Source organism: Ostrinia furnacalis, unplaced genomic scaffold (assembly GCF_004193835.3).
Source record: "Ostrinia furnacalis isolate ACB-3 unplaced genomic scaffold, ASM419383v2 OfSCF5169, whole genome shotgun sequence".
NCBI classification, from domain to species: domain Eukaryota; kingdom Metazoa; phylum Arthropoda; class Insecta; order Lepidoptera; family Crambidae; genus Ostrinia; species Ostrinia furnacalis.
The window spans coordinates 199,398-223,951 of NW_021135408.1; the positions used below are offsets into that span (position 1 = coordinate 199,398).

The following is a 24,554-nucleotide window of genomic DNA, read 5'->3' on the forward strand; positions in this document are numbered from 1 at the left end:
AGAATAAAATAACGATGAAATTGAACATTACAATTAACTTTTTTAGAGCTCAGCTAATTTAAATAATTATGTAATTCAAGTATGTATAACATTCCACAGTAGAGCGTGCTTAGGCCGATTACATTATGTATTTTATTTGTTAATACTTTAACAGTCATAATAACCAGCTCCAAATAAACAAAAAAAGAATTTGCATGAAGTACTCGCGTAAAACCTCCAAAATAAACTCGCTGAAAGCTTTTCAAGGCTTCCCAATCAGTTTGATCGATTTTGCTAAAAATAGGCTTTCCTCGAAACTGTAAAGGAATCAGGATCTACATTTCGTCCGATATTATTAATTGTTTATAAACAGTGTTTTTGTTCGTCTTCATCAGTATCTACATTACAATCATTACAAATTAAAGAAGTAAATAGTTATTACAATCTAGGTCCTACACAAACATTTTGTATTCGTATTAATTCACGAATTTAAATACCTATACGATGTTCCTTCCTACCTAAACTCTTCACTATAAGAGTCTTCAAAAACATAGCCCTCTTTCTGGCGCAGTTCGTAAAAACATTAAAATCAGCTTTCCAGGGTTGATATTTTTTCTATCGAAAGCTAAACAAAGCAGTAACCACAGATATCGGTTCGCGCGGTAGTGTCGACTACGACCGCAATACACACGCACGCGTTCTGAGAACAACTCCTGCGCGCTTCGTGATTCGAAAATTGATTGCGCGCGCGCCTGTGAGCTTGCAACTGTGTGCGTAACATCACGCCGTGCACACGACACTCGCTACGTGTGCGTGACAATTGTACACATGTGTGAAAACATGTGCGTATGTGATTTATGAACGGACGACACTGGATTCGGTAGTCTAGGGTGAATTGACGATTTTTGAGTGCCGTTTTGTGAGTTTGTTGATCAAGTGTTTCGTGAAGTTTTGTGTTTTTTGATAGTTTTTGTGTGTGGTCTACTCATTCGCATTACATTCAGGTTGGTGGTGCTTGACTTTTACCCATTTTTCCCGAAATTCTTAGGCAATTATGCACAGTGGGCCATGACTGTTGGCGATTTTGAGAACTCCGTTATTTTAAAAATTAACATAATATCAATAACAACTCTCCCAAAATATGTAAGTACCTTGAAAATGTAAGCCATTGACCCCGCCTTAGGCCGGATTAAGGGTAGTATATGCCCCATTTATTATTTAATGTAGCCTCAGCGTAATAAAAAAGTAATGGCTTCGCTTTCTGACTTAATACATGGTTTTTATGCTACAGTACGTAATGCATTACTTAACCTTTAAGTCCTTGTTAGAACTTGATACAATATTTATAAGTTTATTGTATCTATTGTTGTAACTTAGATCCCACATCAACTATGTGAAACTTTCATTATAAATGTGTGAAACTTTTATATATTTTTCAATTCCGCAGTTTTTGTTTAAGTGTTCGCTTTTACTTTTCGTACAAAAAGTTTTATTTTTTGTCAATTTACTCAAACTTAAGTTCCAAGCTATACTCACACAGACTTAAAAATATCTAAATTAAAGAAAATTGCCATCCTAATAGCCTATTAACCTGATCCTGTAAACAAGCAATTATGTCTTTCACATTAAGTTAATAATATGGCCAGTAAAAATTCTTTCCCACGACCAATCTCTATAAACACCTATAAATATTCAACAAAACAATGTGAAAAAAATATGTAATGATTTTACACTTGACTGATCCATTGGCATTCTTTGGCGACCGAAAATAAAAGCTATAAAATAGTAACCGCGAACTAACTGTACATTTATAAATATTTAGACGTAATTAATCCTCGTAAAGCTACGCGATGCGAACAAGCAAAGCAACATCGTTCACTTTCATTACAATATCGCTAGTATAACGAGTAAAAAACAATAGAAATTATGGTTTATCGATTTTACACCATGCGACTACGAATTCTTTATCCAGCGTGTAGAGATCGCAAAGTGAAGATGACATTGAGTATGTTATAAGCGTAAAGTTATTCTATGTATATTAGGAAAATTTTGGCTAAGGGGCCGTTCAAGTATTACGTAAGCAGATTTCTTACCATTTTTTACCCCCCCGTCCCCCTTGTCATCAAAAGTAAGCAAAGCACTTACCCCCTCCCCCTATGCTTACGTAAACATTTTTAGTTATAAATGTTTTTTATACAGTGTGAGTCACGTTAAAGTGTACATATAAAAATATGTAGATGAAACTAGACCTATTTTTATCATCTTCTATCAAATACATAAAATACACAAAAAAGGCCAACAAATAATAAAAATTATACTTTTTGATTAAAAAAACTGCTTTTCAATTTAAATTCGTGTTTTTTTTGGTTATTTAATCAATTTCTCCAAAAAATGTCCCTATAACCGGTGGTTTTTATTACTTTGTATTATTCTCTATCGTATTACTTTCGTAAAACCAAAAATCGCATGTCTCTATCCCTATCAGTTATCACAACGTCTGCAATGATGAAATAACTAACGATGACGTAATAAACCCCCCTACCCCCCATGTCATCCAAAATAAGCAAAACAGAGACCCCCCCACCCCCTCTTGGTGCTTACGTAATACTTGAACGGCCCCTAACTCATAAATGGTGTTATTAAATAATTAGTTTTATTCATAAAACGACAGCTGGCTAAGTGTATGTGGCAGAGCCATACTTACTTTAAACCTCTTATTTGTACGTTTAATGCCAGTTTCGAAGAATACATACATAATAATTTACAAGTATAGTCAAAGAAAACATAATCTTTTTCCCCCTTTTCACAATATAATCGCTAGTCGTATCGTAATCGCATCGTGACTTGTGAATCCCGATCATTGTCGTCTTCAAGGGAAAGATCGACGCCCACCACGCCTTAATTGCGCGGGCGCCGCTGTTGCTCGAATTAAAAATTACGATCTATTTTGTCCATAATGACCACTTGTGCGGATCACTGTGCGAATCCGTGCCTGAATAATGAGCTACACGCAACTATATGTTATTTGTACTATGATAAAATAATAGCTTTAAGAAAGGATAATTATTTTCAGTAAAAATAAAGAAGCATTGGAAATTTTGTTTCAAAGTACTTGCTTAAATTAGATGTTTGGTAAATTGTTTCGATCAACTCTATTATGTAACTAAATTATGGGGGTTGAAAAATTATTTTAATATGAATTCAATGCATTGCTCTAGCAATTGAATTGTCAAGACTCTAGTAAGTATACGTGTTGACAATGAACTCAACTGACTTTTAAGCTCTAGAACGACAAAAATCTTGGAAATATCATTGAGACTAATAGAAATTCGTAGGTAATTTTGTTTTCCTGCTACTTTCGGGTCTGTTAATATTCATTTAATTTTATAGTGCAATAAGGAAGAGAATAACCGTCTAAAAACAGGGGTACACAACATTTACACCGGAGAGGGCCCCATAAAAATTACACTTCCTACTCCGGTCCAAAAAGATTCAAAAGATATTGTGGTGTAGTTTAATAGAAAAGGAACCTTAATTGGATGGGGAGTTGAAAACAAAGCGGGGCAATTATCTTCGGACATCAAATTAATTCTAAGCGGTACGGTTTCGTCGGCGTTACACCTGAGTTAGGGGCATTCCATACATGTACAATGTACATGTTAGTAAAAAGATTTATATGTAGATAAAAAGGTTGTAGAGACGATTTCTCAATTGCCGGATAACATAATAAATAATAAATAAATAAATATCCTTGGACATTTTACACTGCGCTTCTAGTCCCAAACTAAGCAAAGCTTGTACTATGGGTACTAGACAACGGATATAAATATACTTAAATACTTTTTTTTATAAATACATACTTATTATACATAGAAAACACCCAGTCCAATACAAACAAATATGTTCATGCACACAAATGTTTGTACTGTGCGGGAATCGAACCCGCTACCTCCGGAACCGACATGCAACAACATTATGTCTAAGTTTTAACAAATAAAAAAATACTGATTCTGGGCTAAGACAAGTCCGTCTATTAGATTATCATCAAATATCAGTTATTATTAAAACTTTACTGATAGATAGATAGTTATATAAAGCGTTTATTTTCATAACAGAAACACACATTACAAACAGAAAGTATCAAAAGTAGGATAAAATAGTACCCTCAGGACAATATGACATGGTATGGTAAGACAGAAATAAAAAAGAAAAGAAACATTATGACATACAATATACTCGTATGTAGGTACTCATTATAATTAGTACACTTACGCCCATTTTCACCATCAATCGCTAACTTTTAAGTGAACCCTTTGAAAACAAAATTCCTGTTATACGTTACCATAGGGGACACTTAAAAATTAGGAATTAATGGTGAAAACGGGCATTACTCTCCTTTCTTCACTGTTATTTATAGGTTACGATGCTGTATAATTAACAGGAAGAAAACGGAGGATTTGCCTGCACTCTCCATACTGTAGTTTAAATTTTTAACCCCGACAAAGCTTGTTCTTAGAAGAGTCTATTATAGGAAATTGGGGATTCATTTTTACGAATATTTTATAGAGTCACAGAGAATAATACCTAATCACATTTCTAAACATAACCATTTAACAATCTCATCTTACATACACGGTTGTGCAGTTATATCTTACTTAGAGTAGGCGCACACCGTTGATTTTTCGTCGGCCGATAGTTTAGTCGGGCAGTTGATCAGTATGGGCATGTATGTAGGGAGTGCGCACACTACGCCGATTCGATTTGGCCGATTCTTCATACAATTTAAAATCGGGCACAACTATCGGCCAACTAAAAATCAACGGTGTGCGCCTACTCTTAAAGTATCTCCACAACAATTTATAGCAGCCCTACACTGCGCGTTAAAAATATAGCATTAGCAGTGTCACAACCGATCCCCGATTTCAATAACCTCCCAATATCTTTCCCCCGAAACGTTTTAACTGCAAACTAAATCCCTTACCCTCCATTCATTCTCAGGATCTAAAACAGGTTCAGGGATTTGTGAATGGGCTCCAGACGCCGCGGGCGTGACCCTTCAGATTGGACAATCATCTTGTTTGCTTCAAGGACGTTTGTAAAAAGTTCTTGACTAGGTAGAGCGACGTGCTTTGCTTGCTGTAATAAGTTTTGCTTAACAATAAAATCTTTTGCAACGGTTTTGGATGCGTGTGGACGCCCTTGAATACGAAAGTGAATCAAAAGTAGATAAATTTGCGATGTAGCTCCTTTGATTCTATCGTAGATTATATTTTTGCTTAAAACCCATGATATGTCCGTTAAGAAGTACAATCGTCGCTTCATCAGACTCATCATTTTGGTTGATATAGAATACGAGTAAGTATTAAAACTACAAAGATGGTGCAGTGTATAATAGCTTGATATAGAGTTAAAGCGTATTTTGCACCCTTTAAATTTTATTAAATCGATTTCTTAAATTATGTTGGGAGTTTAATGCCCGTTTTCACCAGCAATCCTTAACTTTTAAGTGACCCCTATGGTAACACATAACAGGCATTTTGTTTACATAGGAGTCACATAAAAATTAGTAATTGAAGATTAAAACGGGCATAAGTTCCTTTATTCGCACTTATTTAGTATCTTATTGCATGTACGTACACATAGTAAAATAAAAAAATCATAGCATATAAAAAGGTCTTTAGCTTTCAGACCCCATCGACCTAAACGCAGCTTTAGATCATGCGTGGCGCGCGCAGTTTGTGAATGGGAGGGCCTGTAATTGGGCTCGGCATCGTTCGGACGAGCACCCTTGCCACAGCATAGGGTAGCTCAGTTAGCTCACTATCTAGGCAAGCGATCAAAGTTTCTTCAAACAATGGCAACTTAAACTAAACAGCCCTTTAATATGTAGTTCCTAAATGTGATTTTGTAACAAATATGTAAAGTACACAACACATATACAAGCACATTTAGCTAAGTCACATAACATAAAGTGTGATTGCATTCAAATATCTGCCTTATTCTACATAAAATAAAATGTACCATCTTATCTCGTTGTAACACAGGCCGTTTTATATTTTACTACAACATGAAATGAAATAAAAACAGAGAAAAATACGTCTAAACAGATTCCACTAACTTCGGTACAGAGATAACTTACTGGATACACCTATACTGTGGTCTTCAAGCTGGATGATATTAGAGCTGCCGTGAACGATGCGATTATCCGTGTAATGCGCGCGCTTCGGTCGCTTCTAATGGTTTTATGGTTCAATTTTAACTTGAATACAACAACAGAGTCCAAAAATAGTTCTTTTTGACCTCACTCTTATTGTGTAGGCTGAAAAGAACTACATATCTGATTTTGACAAAAATCCTTTGATTTATTTACCACCTAACCTAGATAACGACAAACGCGGCAACGCGACGCGATATGAAAATATCAAGTACCTAGGCGTTGTACAAGTAAAGCTCATAGCAGACTTATCAACTAGCAAAGGGATCAACACCGTATCGCCTTTTGCGGGATTTCATTGCCTTTCGCGCGCTGTCAATGAGGGCTATCGTTTTAGCGCTCACCAGTTAGCGCCACTGTAGAGTAAGGTCCTGTCACTTCCTAGTAGCGAAAACAGTGGCACTGGTGAGCGCTAAAGTGGGAGGAGGACTATCGCATTTGCACTCATCAAGATGGCGTCACTATAGAGTAAGGTCCTGTCAATCGCCAGGGGTGCCAACTGTTAAGTATAAAAACGATAGCCCTCATTGCGAGGCAAGGCGTTTACATTATGGTGCGGATAAGTGTGCGTTGCAGTATGGAGTTTCATACAAAGAATACTGACCGCCTCGAGTTGATACGGTTACGATCTCTTTCCGGGTTGATAAATGTGTGACATCCTTTAGTGTTGTGTGTCATGACATGTGTCATACGTCACGTGAAGTGTCGATCCCTTTACGTCGTGTAGTGTCGCTTACCTAGGACAACGGGTAGCTAAGATCTGTAGTTTTAGTTCTTAGAACCTTTTTCGTGCAAATGCTCACCTCGAAATAACACTAATGTTTGGGGCATTCAACGTTCTCTGTTTTAACTGATTGTAGATATATTTATCTAAAGAAGCCTTTCCCAAAGTAGGTGATAACGCCCCTCTTGTGGGTACTGCATGCCTAAATTGGGTAAACAAAAGACCCAAAAAAAAACGAGGCGTTTGTGTAGAGTAATTCTATCTACTAGGAGGACTGACTCTTCGACATAGCCTGTACCTCTAGCATGAACGGCTCAGCTGAGCTCTCGACTCTCGACTAAAAATTAAATGGAACTACAAAACAAAATAAAAAAAGTATTTTTTATCTAATTGGGCAATAGACAAAATAAGTTTGGGAATCTCTGATCTAAAGAATGAAAGGGATATCAAATGAGCCACACCCCGCCAACCCCACTAAAGCTTCTAAAACGTTTTACTTTTTCTCACGGATATTTTTCCACCCTTTTCTTCTTACTTTACTAATGACTGTATAACTGAATAGTGTGCTTCGTGGTTTCTTTCATTTCTTTTTAGAAATACAAAAAGATTACAGATACTGAGACGCTTGCCAGTGTTGAAAAGAATAGAATAATCCAGGAATAAAGCTGTAACTTTCATATCTTTTTCAGAAATCATAGACTAATTCAAAGAAAATCACGAAGTTCTTGTTTACTGTGGATGTCACTAAATGTATGTATTCTTGTAAACAACACAAACATAGGTTTGTCACTTGAGAGAGTTAAACATATTGTGAGACTTACACCCACACCCAACTCATTTTTCTTATTGGATGACTGTTCCTAGTAGAAACAGTAGTAGGAACTTCTTACCACTATAACTGACTAACAGCGTAAAATATGTAATAGATTTGACAGGTTAACACTAGCTCAGCGGTATAGTTGCAAACATGGATGACCAAAACTAACTACTTTGTCAAGTACCATCTAGAAGGCAAATCCAGTACTTGCAAATACCAATGGTTGCCCAACCATTGACTTACAGCCAGTTCCCGTAGCGTAATTGATATCAGCTCTGTATTTGGCGAGTTTCGTGACCCGACGCTATTTTAACAAGACGTTTACACCATGCCCATTTACATTCTAGGGCATTATTATACTGATTTGTTAGTGGGAAACCAATTTAGTGTTTAGGTGAAGATTTATTCCAGTACTAACTATTGGATTAGAACGGCTTATGAGCTCTATGAAAGGTCTTCAAATGTCTATACAAAATGAGAGAACATCCTCGTTTTTTAAGTCGGATAAAAAGGAGGAATTAAGTCACTTAATCTGACACGTGTTTTGCCAATAAAAGCCTATGAAAGGGTGTTGAAATTAGCACAGGGTATCATTTTCGCGGACAAAAGTTGTGGGGTTTCTTAATCCTCCATCAGACATGCCAATAATACACCACCAAGGGTGCCAAAGGGGTCCCGTTAATTTGCTTCCACTGTCTATCTGTCAGCAGGCTTTATAATGAACAGTAATTTGACAATGGTTTTCACAGAATGTGTATTATCAGGAATTGACAATAGTTAAAATTATGTATCATAGGTAAAAATTGGTCTAAGTATGAAAATTTTACCAAAACTAATATACTGTAGGTTGAGCTCAGGGTTTCCTTGATAATATATGTATGAAACCCCGATCCGTTGGCTGGACTTACATATTATCTGACCACAAGGTAACTGAATTTCTTGCGCTGCTTCATCTCAATCTGGCTTATTTATTGCCCCGAAGCAGTGGTAGAGTTAAAGTATTAATACTTTTTAAAAGCCTATTTGCAGAAAATAAATGACTTTTAAGACTTTTTATCTTTCCAATGATAAAGTACCAGCCCTTGTGTAGACGATCCTTGGACCAATGGTTCCCAGGGACCATAAGCCGCAGCCACATCCTGCGTTTTACGATTACCCATTCCCATGGCGTTATTGTGTGTAACTGTTATGGGATGGTTTGTAAATAAATATGGGAAACACGCCGATTTTCACACCAATTTGGAAAGGACGAGAGTGTCCAAATGGCTCAGTGACCAGAATCAAACTGGGGATTCCAAGGACATCATCATACAATCTGAATAATAAGAATAATCATATAGCAAACAATATGATTGAAAACATAATTATCTTTATCCTTCATTTACTTAGGCCTGAAAGCTCCGAAAATAAAACCATTTTCCTCCTTTTCTATTAGATTTTTCTATTGATTTACTGAAATCTAGTTTTCAGAATTTCTAACCAGAGATTATACTAAAACATAAGTCTTGAAACAAAATCAAATCAAATGCTTGTCTCAATTTCAGAATTTTCATACTATGAAAGCTTGTTCTCTGGTAGACAGTACAGACTACCTGAAATACCTACGTTTTAATTTCTACCTTTCTACTTTATCTTAAAAGCGAAATTACATTGCGTAGGCACATCTCATGCCGACTGTCTGAAACTGAGAAAACTTCCATTGTACGAAGAGTATTGTTCAATCTGAATTTCAAAAACATCCTAACTACAAAATTACGCAGTCGATTATCAACTCAAATTACAATGTATTTCAGTTGAGTATTCTTTGTCAAATCTAATAACTTAGGTTCAAATTGGAAAAATGATGTTTGAAAAGCTTTCCAGTGGTTGTGCTAGTTTTGCTTGAATAAAACTTTTAATGTTAGAATATTATCGGCACTAACAAGGAATAATATTGTTCCAATGATAACTGAATATTATTCTTACTTCTCTGAGTAATGGCGATTGTTTTCACACTTAAGTTATAAGCTCCGCTTGAAAAACATTTCAGGGAGGTATTTCTCGAAGCACTCCCATTTTGAGGCGCACCTAATGAAGCGCACCAAAACTATTCCCCAAAGCGCACCAATTTTAAGGCGCACCTAATGAAGGGCACCTAAACTATTGCTCGAAGCGCACCTATGTTCAGTAATATAAAGATTTTAAACTTTATGTTTGCTAAGATGAATGAAAAGTACCAGGGCAACATAATATGGTATGGCATTCGAAGAGCAGTTTTCATGCGTTTTATTAGGTAGGTGCGCCTCAAAATGATTGCGCATCGAGGAATTCCTCCGTCAGACTAGACATTTTTGTTGCAAAATGGACTGTATCGTAACGAGATAAGGCCATTGTGTTAAGCTTGATGTACTGTCCGCCATACCCATGGCCGTGACCTGGTGGTAAGAGATAATCGATATTAGGCCGCTGTCAGCTGGGCACCGTTCATCAAATTACCTTCGTTACTCGTTAACGTGTTGCTAAAAAGTAACTGTTAAAAGTAAACCTATAATGATTGTAATCTTTTGATACAAGAACTATCTGACTGAAATCAAACATACCTTCAATATGTTTTTATAAGCAAATCACTAAGTTCTGAAGACCCTCCTCTTTCTTATATTATTTGCTTGCTTGAAGGCCCCTCTTTCCCACTGGGCACTTTGGGCACGTGCCCAGGGCCCCGCGATCGAGGTGGCCCCCGTCTGCTCAAAAGACCTTTCTCCAGATGATAAGGGCCCCTAGTAGGTTAAAGACGGCCCTGCTTGCTTGGTCTTTTTATAGATTTGCATGTAAACCTACGAGGGCACCTACATCAAAGCCTATTCAAAGCAAACATCATCTTTTTCATTCTTCAACAAAATTGTGAAGTGAGATATCTCCAGCATTTGGTTTTAACATTATAATATAAACATGAGTTATTTTGTCAAACATTGGAAGAATAACATCAAAAGGAATTGACGACAGCACATAATCTAAACATGGCATCTTATCTCGCTGCAATAGTGACTGTTTCACAACCAAAAAGTATAGTCTGACTGTACCAGCACTACAAATCCAAATAAAAATCGTGTTCACCAGGCCTTAGGGTGTATATCAAAGGGATTTCATGCGTCGCGTCCCTCTGATAGATTGAGCCTTCAACTAGAACGGATTGGAGTACGTAAAATTATTTCTGAGATTTAGACAAATCTCATTTTTATGAGCATCTCTATTGTGAGGTTGGGAATGAATTGTTGTTGTCATCGCTTAACTTGCCTACTGCAAACACAGATGGACTAATAACACACCCGTATTCACAAACGATGCTTGCTTAAGTGAAACAGCAAATCGAACGCACAGCGTTGAATAGAGCTCTGTGATTGGTCCGTATGTGACCCTGTGCGTCCACGCGCACTGTGAGACCTCATAGTAATGTTTGTGAATGAGGACGTTAAAGTTAAAATAGACACCGCTTACCTACTTACCAACTGCAAAATTTACTTCTACAGGGACGTATGAAATAGAATGACTCCACTGAGTAATTAAGTAATGACGTGTAAATACGGTACTTTAACTTTAATACACAGAACACAGACCATTAACCTAGCAGACGTCAAGAATCTTAATTACCATGAATTAGGTTTAGATGTTATCATCATAGAAGTATTTAAAAATGCTAAAGTGCGATATTTAACTTTAAGGCGTAGTTACACTATTCGGGAAATTGATCAAGACACATAGTGTAAACACTCACTTCGGTTAGTTTCGTCGAGTGTCGCCCAATCTTTCCATGCAATAAAATAATTTGAATTTGAATCTTCGGTGTGCGTGCTCGCGCTTCGTCTCGGTCAATTTCCCGCATAGTGTAACTGCGCCATTAAACTAATAATGGTTGACCTTATTCTCGTATGATAAGGGATGGTGAATAAAATAGAAAAAGCTTACAATAAATACCTATTCACTTAAGTGAAATAGGGAGAAAATACGTATCAAGATAGTTCCATTATCTTGCAGTGTCCGTATGAATGAAGAAGAAAATTGCCTCGTTCCTATCGAGATAATATCGATTTTGAGAGGAAAACCATAAACATAGTGCTTTAACTCTCTAATAGTCATAATATAATCAAATTTTTCAATGTTTTTAGACCTTAATTCAACCGAATAAGGCTCAAAATCTTCCTTTTAAAGGCTTAAAACACCGAAATAATAAACATTTAACGTAGTATTGCGTCACGCACTCATATTACCCACATCGCAACACGGAGTCCTTTTTATTCCTCTTTGCAGAGCTACTTATAATTCAGGAGGTAATACAGGAAGATTGAATTATTTTATTCTTTGTTTCAGGGTACCCGCCGGTAGAATATACAATGCAAACTAAAAACATAAACCTCAGCCAAGACCAAAGAAGCAAAGAGTGTAACGACGTAAGTAAATATATGCATGAGTTGTTTTGATAGAGTACTCTTGTCAAAGTTATGCATAAGATCATTTTTCTTTTTCTTCTGTAACGTGGGTTTAGAGGTCAGAGGTTAGTCAGTGACAGTCTGAACCATGTTGTATATTATGGTTCTGTTTCTGACTCTATCTCTATCAGACTTACGCCCGTATTCGCAAACGAGGGTTGCTTAAGTGAAGCAGCCAATCGAACGCACAGCGTTGAATAGAGCTCTGTCATTGGTTCGTGTGTGACCCTGTGCGTCCACGCGCACTGTGAGACCTCATAGTAATGTTTGCGATTATGGGTGTTAGAGCGCTGCCTGAAATACGCTTTTGAGAGTGCGCACATTACAACGATTTGGTATCGGCCGATTCCTCATACAAATAAATTGGATCCAATTATCGGCAGACTAAAGTCTGTAGTCTGCGGTGTGCCTTAAAACGTGAGACTTTACAAGACTTTCAAACATCAAAATTATACTATTTTAGGGAAAGCAAGGTATGATTTTATCCATTTGTATGCTCATTGGGTCTAGAATCTCCAGAAGAGAATCAAATTCTAACCTAAAATAGGATTCGGATAAATTATAATATAATAAGCTCATTGAAATGTAGGTACTACTTATATACCAATGAAACTACCTGCTAGTTAATTCCGAACAATACCCAAATTAAGTGTGAATTCTAGTCCACAGTTTACGATTTCACACCGTATCCTATTCATAAACCAATCCAGAATGGATGAATGTGTTTAAACCAAAGTTAAGAACAAAGTTTCATCCCTAGGGACCCACATTTATCCTCCCGTATTAGGCTTGGTTGATGAATTTAGGCCAAATCACACGGTTTGATTTGCTTTCAAGCTAAAACCAGAGTCACATTGTCAAAAAGTAGAAAAAATCATTCTTGTTCCTGTATCTTAATTTAATAAGACGTTTCATTATGTAGAGACGATATTATGCTAGCATTGGAAAAAAGCTCCATCTTATTTAAAATTTCTATACTATACTTATAGTATGCAACTCTGAATTAAGGGTGAAATACAATGGTGTGCTATCTCTTCACCCGTACATACATGTCATGTATTGTACCTAACTCTACAAAAGAATCCAATCTTCGAACTTTATGTAATCTGTCTTGTTGCATTCCGTGATCACTGAATATGTTTGGAAGGTTCTGGATTCGAGTCCCACTCATGGCAATCGATTTTTTTCAATTAATAGTGATAAAAACTCATTTATTTTTTGCAAATGGGCTTTTAAAAAGCACTTTCCACGTCCCACCCTTCCACTGCTTCAGGACAATAATTGGATACACATATTTGAATCATTAAACATTCTAAGAAAATGCAAAAATCGCAATAACTACTGAGGAAAAACTAACGTTTGCTTGTGAAATAGGTACGTAAAGCTTCTAAACTTGTAGAATTATCTCTTAAGGGGATCTTCGTATGTAAATTAACGTTTTTTACTAAAAGTAAAGAAAACTATTGTGTAAACTTAGCCTTATAACATGTAGAGTTCTCAGTCGTTAACAGTTCTAAGGGTAGCCGGAATAATGATCTTCCTAACTCTTAAATTACGAATATTCTGTCTCTACTATGTCATTAAAACTATGGTTAACTAGAAACTTAGTTTTAGTTTTGTTGGCAGTTTAACGTGAATGGGCAGTAGATTACTAAATGGCTATTAAAGTAGGTATTACATTTAAGAAACAATAAGCTTTTAGTTCAATACTTATCAGTCAGCTAAGTCTAGAAGACTTTTAGTATTTTCTCATAAAAGAAACCATATTATTATTACAATCATGTAATTATGGTCAATCTATAATTTATTTTGAAAAATAAGGTACCGCAAGCTTTCAGACATACTGTGTTTCAAGTGTCACTAGTGCCATCTACATACCTTACATTGAACCTTTCCGCCTCTACAAACGCACCGCTTTGATCTAGTTCACGCTCAAGCTAACAGATGGCGTTATTCAGGTGTTCTAATCACAATGTATTGTTCACAGAAAATGGGCCGCCAAGGGTTGTCAGACACAGACAGGTCAACGGCTCAGGCTGCCTTGCCTAACCAAATCACGGCCTCGACCATCGGTTCCACGTATTGCGGTCAGTATGCAATATGAAAATTGTATTTGGTGTTCCCACGGCGTTTCTTTGAAGGCGTCGATGGTAAGATAACTATGTAACATGCAAATCAGTTGATAGTAGCAATTATTGTAATAGTCATCCGGCCTCCGCAATACCTTTAAAGACTTCTCTTTAGGTTGTTTATAAGTAATTACTAGGTATACGATTGACTCATTGTTTCGAAGTGCTTTTAATATTTTTCTCTGCGTTTATTGTCATGAACCTGATATTACGAAGGTAGTTAAAAAAATAAAAATCACAAACAGGAGGTAATCGTTTCGAGTCGAGGGTAGATAACACGGTATTTCAACAAGCCGCATACAATACGCAAAGAATTTATTGTCTTACAGTTTTAAATCAGTAATTGAGTTCCCACAATTTATAAATCAATTATACTTAATTATCAAAATAATTACTCACATAACTTTTTATTATTTTACATGTCTAGTTATTATTATTTAAAAACATCGTGTTCCAGTCAAAACGTTTAAAATATCACTTATAAGTCTTCCAAACGGATAGCATCCATCATCCCCTAACCACGGCCAATTTTGAGTCCGAACAATTTAAGGATCGCACAAAAAACGTCCGACAAGGACGGCACACACGCGAGCCTAATTTATTCACAGTGTGAAAGAGACAGAACGCAAACACATTGCTTTGTTTTCCAACTGAGTGGTTTTATGAACACTGTGCACGTTGGTATCGGGTTATCAACGCACTGTGGGACACACGCAGTTGTGTGTTGATATTTGGAACGAACGCCAGGCACCTTCGATGCATGATCAGAAAACTAAACAGATTAAAATCAAGCCTTCAATGAAACTCATCGGTTGGAACAATAGAGTTTTCGGAAAAATATTTCGCGGCCACTTCAATGGGTTTACAGTTGTATTTATTTATTTATCATTGTGCTTCAGTCGAAAAGTGTTTTGTGCCAAAGTGCAACAAGTGATTTTTTATTTTTTCTATTGTTCTGAAAACTGTCAAACTGGATCCCCGACGCAGAGGAATTTTGGGATCCCCCGTTTACTTCGAGACGTTTAGCAGTATGTATCTAAAAATTATTAAAAAAAACTAATAACTCATATGTATTGATGACCTTGTAACAATCTAACTTATTCGTGTTCCACTGATCTAATAACTTACGTATTTAATTAATGCATGATCTATATCACAGATGGCGCTAGTCTGTAATAGTCTGCATATTCATAAAACAGTCCTTAATTTCATTTTTTTTCTTGGCTCTTCTTCTAGAAGACGGTAAAATGTTATGTAAATTGTATTAGTCACAAGGAAACAATGCGGTGAGTCAGTGTAAAAACACAAAGAAACTTTAAAGGCCTCCTGCGCCCGATAATTTCGCGATAATAGCGTTTCAAATTTGCATCACAGCTAATTGCAGGGCAAACGATGTACCTTCGAATTATAGGAAATTAAATTTAGAGAAACGAAACGCATCGCGTGTGGGTAAATAGTGTACCGGCGCCCGCGCATAACCCTTGCCGTTGTGGAACAAAATACCGGCTTACTTTTAATTGGTATTTTGTTCTTTTGGATTCCAGATCAATCAATCATCGATGCTATTTAAGTTAATGTTTTGTTTTCAACTGTTATGGTTTCTATGTGGAATCAATTTGCGCCAGTCATTAATTTACCATCGATTTAAGGCTCATGCATACAAGATTTTCTTTACTATTACATTTTTGTCTCAAGGGTGGCAATAGACTTATCTAAAGTAGGCCACTTATTTTATGCTTTAATCACGAATTTCATTAATAAAACGTTGTTTGCATTCTTTACTTGACTAGTATGCACAGTGCACACTGATAGAGCCAAAGAGCGACATCACTCTCTTAGGTCATACTCATTCATTACTTACTAGAAATAAACAAAGCAAACAATTTTTTATAATATGCATCTTTTATCAATTAAAGCCCTTAATCAGATGATGATGATAGAATTCTAATTGGCATACAGGTAAATAAAGTTTCAAGCGTTCTAAAAATTCGTCTCTGGTCCGAGAAAGTATGTTTTAGTTACCCCTAGATGGCTGTCAACAGTTACAAACAGATACTATGCATTCCACCTTTCAAGTGCTACTCGATATCTGTACAAGTCGAGGAGGCAGGAGATTATAAACCTGGTGAGACCCTACTTGAAACCTTGAGACGACCTACGCTATCTCAAGTGCAGGGACTGAAGATAAGGACTGGTTTGGTGAAAGGGGCTTGAAAAACTATGAGCTAAGATACTACGATAATACTTTAACAATAATGATACACGAGTAAAGTATGGTAGTGTTTGTTACAATCTCTACTATTAATGCAAAAGTCACCTTTTGTTGCCTTTTGATGTCTGAGCCACTGAATTAACTTTGATGGATTTCGGTACAGCAATACGAGTATAGTACGAGTAGACTAGGGACATAGACATATGTATAAGTTTACCTTTTACGTTTCCATATGCCTTTTGTTGCTCAAAACTTAGAGGGTGAAAAAAAAAATTAAACTTTGATGTAGAACCATATCATCTTAATTATGTTAGACTAGCAGCCGCCCACGATTTCGTACGCGTGGATCCCGTTTTACCCCCTTAGTAAGCACCTACGTTCTAAAAGGAACCCCCGTGCAAAATTTGATACTCCTAGCACTTGTAGTTTCTGAGATATTGTGAAGAAGTGAGTCAGTCAGTCAGTAACCTTACGCTTTTATAAACATACATTTCACAAACGTGTTTTTGTACCCGGGCATGGACTGATTAGGTCCTGAGACCTGGTAGAGAGTTGAAATTATAACCACTCTCTTCACAAGATGTTTAGTTTAGTCCAGCCCCAGCTGAGGAAACACTAGTAATATTGTTTCTGTGGCTCTACCCAAAACCTACTTATCCCAAAGGTCGACAATCCTGTAAGAAATACACCCCAATTACTTCACCTACATTTGGAGAGAGCCCTATTTTTAGTACCTTATTTGTGAACGCGTGGGTAGACTTCACAAAATAAGAAAAAAGCTCTACTTAACTGCCGTTCAGTAGCAAAAATATTGAACAGTTTTCGCTGCTGAGTAAACCGCTATTTTTGTTGTCCACCCACACAAAAAATGCCATCAAATTAGTAAGTACAGATAGCACAACAGACGATAGTTTTTTGTTATAATATAGGACCTATTACAACTACAATAAGATGCTACAGTGTACAGCTTGAAATGCCCATATTCACAAATATGAGGTCTCACAGTGCACGTGGATGCACAGGGTGAATCATGAACTATTCAACGCTGTGCATTCGATTTGCTGCTTCACTTAAGTAAGCATCGTTTGTGAATACGGACGTAATTTACGTTTTTATAGTGCATTCCTGTTTACGTTTTAATGCTATGATATTGTGCTATTTTTACAATTTTTCTTAGGTTTACTATACTCATTGTTCCCTTCCCATTTATTGACACCATAGATTGAACCTTCTATCTACCATAGACAACCTATCATTGAGTCGAAAACAAATGTTATTTTATTTTCTTTTTAAAATGTCACGCCCTGTAAAGGGTTAAAAGTAGAGATGAAACGGATATCCGGCAACTATCCGGTAGGCCGGATATCCGGCCCTAATTTACTATCCGGCCGGATACCGGATAGTAACTCACTATCCGGCCGGATACCGGATATTAAAAAAAACGACAATTTCCTATTAATAAAATGAAATACATTAATCTTTGAGGTAAATATCAATAAAATGGCTTACAATAATGACGGCTTTTATTTAAAGTCCAAAAAGTTACAAAAAAGCCATATTAAGGCCTTTCAAAACTACACTTGCGAGCAAAAGTATGGAATCACTTACATGAAGTTGTTTCCACGCGATCTTGTGTACAAACCAATTTGTTAATAACAAAAAAAGTAGCACCATTTTAAAGATTAAACTTTTAACTTTAAATTGATACCAAATTCATTTAAATCACACCAGTGTTTAAAAAGATATCCCGGCTGATGTAAAGAAGTAAGGAAAAAGACATGTATCAACTGTTTGATACGTCGCGAGTTGCGGCCTATTTACCCCCCATAAAAGCAAGTGTTTTCGGATTTTTGCTTTCACACGTTGATCCATACACATCTCCGCTTATTTTGACACTTTACCTGGGATTCTACACCTTCAGAAGCAGCACAAATCGTTGCACTATTGCAAGAAGGGCTCAGCCAGAGGGCTGTCGCACGTCAGCTCCACATAAGCCAGTCCTGGGTTTCGAAAGTTTTAAGACGCTTTCGGGAGACTGGTGGCTTTATCCCGAGACCAAGTTCTGAACATTGTTGGCACCATTTAAAAGCCTAGTTCTAAACTTCATTTCATTAAAGGAAAGGGTTTTACCCCAAAAATGTGTCTGTAGAAGAATCCAGAGTCACTTCTTCAAAAAATAGGTAGTTACGCTTGAGCCGACTTTTAGGGCTATAAAACTGTTAAGTTGGGATTAATCGCTATCCATCTGTCAAAGAGGACACGTGAGATCATTATTTGGTTTTATAACCATAAAAATTAGTCTAATTGATCCCAGAGGTGAGCCCAAAGTAAGGTCTTTTTTCAAGTCACATTTATTGTATATCGCGTTTATGTTAATCGTTTATTAAGAAATTAAATGTGTTTTTCTTTAAGGATATTTATTGGGCTTTCAAATAACTCCAATATTGTTGGGGCACCATGACTGTGTCAGTAGAAACGAGTTTTCCTGTAAAACGTAGGTGGGCCGATTTTTGTGATGACCAGTATAGTTAAATTTTCGCTATTCAATCACACACTTTTTCATTTTCATTTTCACTCACGATTGCAGCCGAAATTGAATTGATCTGCCCCCTAGACAAGTGGCAAAATCTGACATTCTATTCGGACGGATTCGATTTTCCAAAAGTGTGACTAGTCTATTCTACTAATAGACCCACTGATCGCGTTCGAAGCACCTGTGCGGCACTATACTCGTCACGACATGCAACGAGACAATGGGCCAACTATCCGGCCGCCGGATATCCGGCTATCCGGCCTAGCAGCTGGCCGGATATCCGGTATCCGGTATCCGGCCAAACAACTATCCGTTTCATCTCTAGTTAAAAGCTCCCGAAAAGCTTTTATTTATTAGAATTGCCTCAATAGTACTTATTTCTTTTATCTTTATTCGTTACATTAAAATTTGAACGTCGCGTCGGTCAGTATGTTTTGTGGGTGTTTAATAACAGTTTCTCAGAAACGTTTTGTTCATATTAAGGTCAGTAAATTGGCTAGTTGCGTGGGTTAAATTTTTTTTTTAAACCTATTAGTAAATTACATATTATTCAATCTTGCACTGTCAGTTTCAGCTTGGAAAGGCTAAATTGTCTGAAGGATACTTCTGTTATAATTGTAACTTTTTACTACTCCATGTTTATAGTAAATAAGCATTTTTAGCATTGCTTCGTGGCGCTCATGTAAATAAGATGCCACAAATCGACGTTAGTACCTACATAATTATTTAGATTACAACTAAATTAACAATCACAATCAGTTCGCTTATCTTGCCATCGTTAATCCACCTGCCAAAACATCGACTAGTAACGAGTGGGTGGACACTTATCAACCTTTCGGTCTAAATCGAGCGATTAACGTCGCTCGTATCGATTAGAAATCGATTTACGACCGAGTTCCTGTTCGCGGGCACTTTGATCCGCAACGAGTCAATCCGTGACGCCTACAGTGACAATTTTATGTAATACGTTATGTGGTTATTCATGAGCTTGAATAGTAAATAGTCGGCCTCGTAAAGACAATAAAGTAGAGCATAACTGTATTTCTTGTTATTGTTAGTGTTATAAGGTTATCAATAGTAAGATTTTTGACGATAGTACCTAAGCCTAGACGCAGACAATCGATTTTTCGTCGACCGATAGTTTAGTTGGGCAGTTCATCAGTATGGGCAATGTATGGAAGTGCGCACATTACACCGATTTGATTTGGCCGATTCTTCATACAAATTAAAATCTGGCTCAACTATCGACCAACTAAAAATCGGTGGTCCGCCTAGTTTTACTAATAATACTGTATTTAATTGGCAGAGGCTGAACACAAAACTGAAGAAAATCTTACTTTCTATGTTGCTATAACAATGTTACGTTTTAGAGAGTGCTCTACAGTCAATTGCTGTCCTGTATAATGGACATCATTGGCCTAAATCCAATGAAATTATTGCCCCAATCTTATGATAGGCCTGTAAAAAAATATGGAATCAATTTTCAGGGGCACAATGTCAACAAACCTCAAACATAGAAATTGAATGGTCTGACTGCAATAAACCATAACTATTTTTATCTACAAGCAGATAATATAATTACATATTATTATAACACTACGCCAACATAAACATAAAACAGCGTATGCAACATGCACGATGCTTTAAACACTTGCCCCGAGCTTCGCACTTATCTTGAAAGCTTTTAGACGAGAAGCTTTTGCCGAAGGTTCCGTACATTTAATTATTCATGTGCATGTAAAACAGGGTGAGGAACATATCATTGCTTGGAGATTGGAGATCATCCCTACTAATATTATAAATGCGAAAGTAACTCTGTCTGTCTGTCTGTGTGGCTTTTACACCTAACCCACTGAACTGATTTTGATGAAATTTAGCATAGAGATACTTAGTTGAGTCCCGGGAAAGGACATAGGATAGTTTTTATCCCGGTTTTTGGAACAGGGACGCGCGCTATAAAGTTTTTCTGTGAAAGCGGCGGAAAACTAGTAATTTCATATCCGGTGGTACTACAATTTGTTAATTCATAATTTGTACGTACCTCTACTTACATTAAATGGGATGCTACGAGTATTTTATTAATTTATGCTTTTACGTTATTAATTAATTCTTCAAGGCCCGCGAATCTAGACACAATAGATAATCAATGTTATGACATTAATGAATGCCGTCTGGGACTCAAGCGGTTAAATACAGTTATTTTATTTTGTTTATGTTACCGGCAAAGATATTATATAAAAACAAAAGTTTTATAATATCATTGTGTTACCGGTTTTTATTCAATCTCTAAATGAAATTATTAGTAAGTCGGTATGAATCTACCTAAATACTGTTATACTTTTGACATTTGCAGTTTTAAAGTACCAGTTTAGGTGATCCGTTTGCCTCCTGTCACATAAAAAAAACCTATCGTTATTAAAATTGAATATTTTTATCGTAACCACAAAATATATCTCTCGATTTTGAATTGCAAATTAATGTGACGAGTCCCTAACATTACGAAACGCAAACCCATCATTTTCATATCATAAAAAAATTAATAACAACCACATGTCCAATGAAAGTGCGCGAAATCTTCCTAAGTATGTTATTTAGTTAATTGTGTAGTACATGCTATAATTAGGATAGCATCTTGAGATGGATGCTCCTCTAAATGCCCTGACATTTTAACACCTTGACCTTAGGTCTCAAGATGCTTTTTAATAACAGTGCATTGAATGAGCCTAGGATAGCAAAAAACTAGGCACGCGTGAGTTTGCAGAGGGACCCGTATATTTTTTTTAATGAAATTGATAGTATCATAGATGAATAAAATAACGTATTTAAAAGGCGAACCCTACATTTCACAACATTTTGTTTAAGTTAAATTGTCCAAATGTGAATTTAAATTAATTTAGATTTATTTTATTACATTTTTTTTGCCCCTGCGTACAAGGTACACACTGAAAAATTTGTGTCTTGGCACTTGGCAGTAAAATGGCAACTGTCAAGATGATACTGAGTGGGTGACCTCTTTGGCAACATTTTTTTTCCTCTTGTCTCTTCATTGTTCTTGTACTTTTTTAGTTGTCAAATAAATAATTTATTTTTCTTTCTTTCAAATCACTACTATTTTAAACTCTGTCTGTCTCGCTTTCACGCCTAAACCACTGTGATTGAATTTGACAAAGAGATAGTTTAAGTCCCCGGTAAACGATAAAGGATAGTTTTTATCCCGGTTTTTGAAACAGAGACGCACACGCAAGTTTTTTTGTGACAGACAAAAGTTTCTTATCATGTCTCAAAGAAAGTCCTAATACTTAAGTGTTTAAGCTTCAAAGACCTTTGAAGAAATTATAAATTCAATTCAAACATCAAGTGATAGTCCATGGTTCTTTGTCTCGGGTAAGTGTACAACCGTCGGGCAGACATCTGCCGGGGGTTGCAAATACCAAGGCCGGTGGTGGGGCGGAAGCCGCGCACCTGTGCACACACCCCACGCACGTGTGGCCATAGAGTGGGCGAGAGCAGGGGAGATAGCGGGGAAGATTTAAGAATTTTCTGTAAAGATTACCTTCTTAACAATCAATGAGGTTGGTAGGACTTTATTGATAAATGGGGGGTAAACTGCAAAAATACTGCTAGAACAGATTAATAAAATAAGACTAACCTTATTTTCCACAATACCTCCTATACTTTTTATTGTTAAAAACTTAATGTGGGAAGAATTATAAAAAAACAAACACTACCTTGAAGTTTTAGAGCAACTTGGAACAAAGAGAATGTTTCTTAGCAGCAGCAAATATGACCGGGCAATCCGAACTTTACCTTTCCACATTTATGAAAATAAATCCCTGAATTTAGTATGCTGACAAAAGACTTCGTTCCAAATTTTCATAACCATCGAAAGCTCAAGCTTAGACTTCTCCATAGTGAAATGACATTTAGGTAGTAACGCAATTTAGTCTCAATCACAAGACGTTGTGGTCCGAGCTCGTCACAGTCTGGTCTACCCTCCAGAAACAGTCCGCTTTTACAAACGCTTATCTAATGGCCCAGTCCAAGAAAGTTAAACACACCAAGGCGGTTAAAGTTGAGTGAACAATAAACGGTTGTCCATTGATAGTTGTTTCCAAGTTTATACTTTAGCTTGCTCTTCTAACTGTAGAGCTTGTGGTCTGCTTTCTACTCCAGCTTTCAACTTGATCTGTGTTATTATGGGACTTTTAGTCTCGGCCATCCCAAAGCTACAATTGGCAATAGACAACCAACATATAGCCCGAGGTAGACAGAAACTATGGACTTGGAAACTATGGAAACTATAAATTGTGGACTTTTTTTAGCGATTCGTCGTTATAAAATGATAAAAGGCAAATCTATAGCAAAATTACCAATCTATATCTATAAAAGAGAAAGGTCACTGACTGACTGACTCACTGACTCATCGCGAAATCTCAGAAACTACAAGTGCTAGGAGTCTCGAATTTTGCATGGGGGTTCTTTTAAGAACGTAGGTGCTCACTAAGATGAGATTTTGCAAAATTCAACCGCTAACGGGAGAAAAGGTACGACGTCGCGGGCGGCCGCTATGCTAGTCTCTACATAAAACAGACCTCGTACAAGGACGTCTGTCAAAAAAACTTTAGAGCATCGAAAAACATAGTCCCCATTTATGCAGTTGGGTAAACTATGACCTTCTCGTAGTTGACCAATCGATCACCGTTTTAACCACATATCTGTTCTATCACGATTTACTAAAAGATAATGCACAAACGCGTCAGATCGGCCGAAGGTCGCGCACCTAATAATTATTAGATCATTACTATATTAATATTATAGCTTATAATAAGCAGGTATTTTTCACCTTACAGCCTTTGATAGAGGTCTCGATCGTTCAGCATTCTGTATCTTTGTGAGAAGTGATGAATGGATTTTTAAAGTGCAATATTAAACTGTTATTCGATTCTAAAGTGTTCAATACAACCTCTCTAGGCTATACATACCTACATACATACAAGAAACTCAATAACATCACGTTTATTGGCGCTAAAATTAGGAAGATTCAAATGTCATCTAAACGCCAAAACGTAAGGTCTCTTACACATACTATGATACGACATCGCGACGAGCCACTGTCAATGTCATCTGTCATCAAAAACATTAAAAAATCGAATGCGGTACCAACAAAGGAGTACACCCCGTAAACTACGATACGACATCGTGAAACGATGCCGAATCATAGGAAGACGCTACGTGGTATCGTAATGAGAGTTTTCGCGAATGAAAGATCCGTTAGATGGCGGGACGTGGATGTGGGGTCTCACTGCTGCGTGATTGGTGGATTTTGACATATCTCTCAATGTCATGTCAAAAATAACCAATCATGCAGCATTTGGACCTCGCGTCTACGTATTGCCATCTGGCGAATTTTTCATTCGCGAAAACCCTCATTGTATTCATATCCTTAAGTCACATTCAAACTTTACCCAAACCTCAATATCATC

At 36.8% G+C, this 24,554-nt stretch overlaps 1 long non-coding RNA gene across 1 annotated transcript; it reads left to right on the forward strand.

Moving 5' to 3' along the window:
* The first annotated feature begins 659 nt into the window (after positions 1-659).
* LOC114360765 (uncharacterized) lies at positions 660-14,282 on the forward strand. The gene is made up of 3 exons (XR_003656536.1): positions 660-983; positions 12,079-12,158; positions 14,185-14,282. It is a non-coding gene; the product is annotated as an uncharacterized LOC114360765 (long non-coding RNA).
* The last annotated feature ends 10,272 nt before the right edge of the window (positions 14,283-24,554 follow it).